Consider the following 4,061-nt stretch of genomic DNA (forward strand, 5'->3'; position numbering starts at 1 on the left):
TTGAAGCACTTGCCGAGTTGAGACACGTGAAACATGTCATGCACATTTGCAAAGTTGGAGGGAAGCTCAAGTTGATAGGCGAGATCGCCTCTCTTGCTGACGATCTTGAAAGGACCCACGTATCTAGGGGCAAGCTTCCCTTTGATACCGAAGCGACGAGTACCTTTCATTGGAGAGACGCGGAGGTAAACATGATCTCCAATCTCGAAAGCCAAATCACGATGCTTACTATCATAGTAGCTCTTCTGGCGCGATTGCGCTACTTTGAGGTTATCACAAATGACTTTGCACATCTCTTCTGCCTCTATGATCAAGTCATTTCCAAGAAGTTGACGTTCACCAGTCTCTGACCAGTTAAGAGGAGTACGGCACTTCCTGCCATAGAGAATTTCAAATGGGGCCTTGCCCGAACTCGCTTGGAAGCTGTTGTTGTAGGAGAACTCGGCATATGGAGGACAATCCTCCCACTTCATACCGAAAGAGATAACGCAAGCCCTGAGCATATCTTCAAGAATCTGATTGACACGCTCGACTTGGCCACTAGTTTGGGGATGAAAAGCTGTGCTGAAACGGATGTTGGTGCCCATGGCCTTCTGAAAAGAATCCCAAAACTTCAAGGTGAAGATTCTGCCACGATCTGAAGAAATCAACTGCGGAATGCCATGCAGAGAGACAATCTGGGAGGTATATTGCTCTGCCAATTGAGCTGCTGTGATAGACTCCTTGATAGGAAGGAAATGAGCCACTTTAGTGAGTTTGTCGATGACAACGAAGATAGCATCATTGCCACGCTTGGACTTTGGAAATCCAGTCACGAAGTCCATCTCAATGTGGTCAAACTTCCATTCTGGAATGGCAAGAGGTTGGAGGAGACCAGCTGGTCGTTGGTGTTCTGCCTTCACTCTTCTACAGACATCACATTCATTCACGAACTGAGCAATCTCACACTTCATTCGAGTCCACCAATATGACTGCTTGAGGTCATGGTACATCTTTGTACTTCCAGGGTGAATAGAGAGGAGTGAATTGTGAGCCTCGTTCATATTGACTTTACGAAGGTCACCTTTAGGCACAACAATGTGATCCTCGAAGAATAGAGTATCCTTTTCATCAAGACAATAACACTTGTACTTGGGTTGACTCTTGGCAATCCCAATCTTCACCATCTTCACCATAGCATCAAGAAGTTGAGCCTTGCAAATCTGATCTTCCAAAGTAGGAGAGACTTGGAGGTTGGCGAGGAAACCTTGAGGAACAACTTGCAGATTGAGTTTGCGGAAAGCTTCACAAAGCTCGGGTTGGTAAGGCTTAAGAATCAAACTGTTGCAGTAAGCCTTCCTGCTCAATGCGTCAGCAATTACATTTGCCTTGCCTGGAGTATATTCGATGCTCGGATTATACTCTTGAATCATTTCGACCCAACGAGTCTGCCTGAGGTTGAGATTAGGCTGAGTGAAGATGTACTTGAGACTCTTGTGGTCAGTGAAGATGTCCACTTTTCTTCCCAATAAGAGATGTCTCCAAGTCAAAAGAGCATGGACAACTGCCGCCAACTCGAGGTCATGAGTGGGGTAGTTCTTTTCATTGGGCTTCAACTGGCGAGAAGTATAGGTAACAACTTTCTTCTCTTGCATCAACACTGCACCATGACCTTGAAGGGAAGCATCATAGAAGACCTCGAACGGTTTGGATTCATCAGGAGGAGTCAGAACTGGAGCAGTGACTAACTTCTCTTTCAGGGTGTTGAAAGCGATGTCACATTCAGGAGACCAAATGTACTTCATGTGCTTCTAGAGAAGGTTGGAAAGAGGCTTCGTGATCTTTGAAAAGTTCTTAACGAACCTTCGACAATAGCTTGCGAGACCAAGGAAGCTGCGGAGTTGCTTCACGTTCTGAGGTGGTTCCCAATTCACAATTGCAGACACCTTCTTAGGATTCACAGCAATGCCCTTGGCAGAGATGATATGCCCAAGGTAGAGAACCTCATCGAGCCAAAACTCGCACTCTGAAAACTTGGCGTAGAACTGATGTTCTCTGAGCTTATCCAAAACCAAACGCAAGTGCTTGGCATGATCCTCCTTGTTCTTGGAAAAGACCAAAATGTCATCGAGGTAGACCAAGACGAAGTCATTTGTGTAGGGGTTGAAGATGAAGTTCATCATGCGAGAGAATGTCGGAGGAGCGTTGACGAGGCCGAAAGACATGACAGTGTATTCATATGAACCATAGCTTGTTCTGAACGCTGTCTTGGGGATATCTTGCTCACGAATTCGAATCTGGTGATAGCCCATACGGAAATCAAGCTTGGAGAATACTTGAGCACCTTTGAGTTGTTCAAACACCTCATTGATATTGGGAAGTGGGTACTTGTTCTTTATAGTCTTCTTGTTCAATGGACGGTAGTCGACACAAAGTCGGTCCATTCCATCCTTCTTCTTCACAAAAAGAACTCCACAACCCCACGGAGAAGAACTAGATCGGATGAGACCCATACGCTCTTGTTCATTGAGTTGCTTCTTCAACTCCTTCAACTCTTTAGGTCCAAGTTTGTAAGGACGTTTGCAAACAGGTTCCGTGCTAGGCTCAAGATCGATGACAAATTCAACTTGCCAGTGCAGAGGCATTCCTGGAAGCTCTTCTAGAAAGACGTCTTGATATTTGCAAACGACTGGAATTTGAGAGATGGCATCCAGCTCATCCTTCTCATTGAGAGAAAACAGACGGATGGTATTATCCCGAGCGGCAAAGACGATTACATCCTCAGACGAATGAGTCAGTTGAATCTGCCTGGTGGCACAATCAAGCTGAGCCTTGTGCTTAGAAAGCCAATCCATTCCAAGAATAAGATCAATATCCGATTTACCAAGGACCATTGGAGAAGCCAGAAACTTGAAATCGCCCATCATGATAGAAATATCCGGAACCTCGTAGTTTGCGAGCAAGCATTTACCAGGTGAGACAACTACTAACGGTTTATGCAAAACTTGAGAAGACAACTCATGCATAGATGCAAAAGGTCTCGAGATGAAATAATGCGATGCACCAGTGTCAAAAAGAACTTTTGCAGGAACATCGTTAATAGGAAGGTTACCCATGATGACATCTGATGAGTCCTCTGCCTGAGCTGCATTCATCAAGTTAACCTTGGCGTGCTTGGGGTTATGCTTGACCACAGCTGTACTTGCCGATCTCACAGGAGGAGGAGGAGGAGGAGGAAGACGCCTCTGATTGAAGCATTTGTTGGCATAGTGACCCTTCTGTTGGCACTTGTTGCACGTGACCTCCGAGAGCGGGCGGTGATACGGAGCACTTGATCTTGGAGCTTGAGACGAAGTCTTGTTCTGAAATGAAATGATGAGACGAAGTCTTGATCAAGATGAGCTCAAATGAAAATGATGCAATGAGATGAAATGATGTACTCATCGAGACGAACATTTTGATATGCTACACGCACGAATCGGAGCTACGGATGCAGAGTTATGGCATGATGAAGATTGCAAAAAATTAGGGTTTCGGGAGGAAAAAGTCAACCGAGTGGATTTTTTATCTGAGATCCAGATCGGCGGTGCGGACACCGAGGTTCGTCGGAGTTCGAAGACACGCCGGAGATGGGGGTTGCCGGAGCGGTACTTGCCGGAGAGGGGAGGTGAGGACGCGGGCTCCAGGCCGCGCGGTGGCCGGAGCTTGAGGGCACGGCGGCCGGGGCTTGAGGGCGCGGCTCGCCGGAGCTAGGCGGAGGTCACCGGACTGCGGCGGCGGTGGCCGGTGAAGGCGGCTCGGCGCGCGGGGTCGCCGCGGGCAAGGGAGATGATGGCGCGGGCGGCGGGAGGAGACGGGCCGGGGAGGGCCCGGAGCGGGTCGGCGGGCCGCGCGGCGGGGGAAGAGCCAGCGGGACATGTGGTGGGACACCACTGGTGCGGAACGGCGGCACGGTCAGGTCGGACACGTCCGGCGCCGGCGGACGTTGTCCGGCGTGCGGTGGGAGAAGGGGGCTAGGGTTAGGGTAGGAAAGATCCGAAAATTTCGGGGAGGATCCCTTTTTATAGATAGGAGGAGATAGG

This window comes from Triticum urartu, chromosome 4 (genome assembly GCF_003073215.2).
Source record: "Triticum urartu cultivar G1812 chromosome 4, Tu2.1, whole genome shotgun sequence".
Lineage (NCBI taxonomy): Eukaryota > Viridiplantae > Streptophyta > Magnoliopsida > Poales > Poaceae > Triticum > Triticum urartu.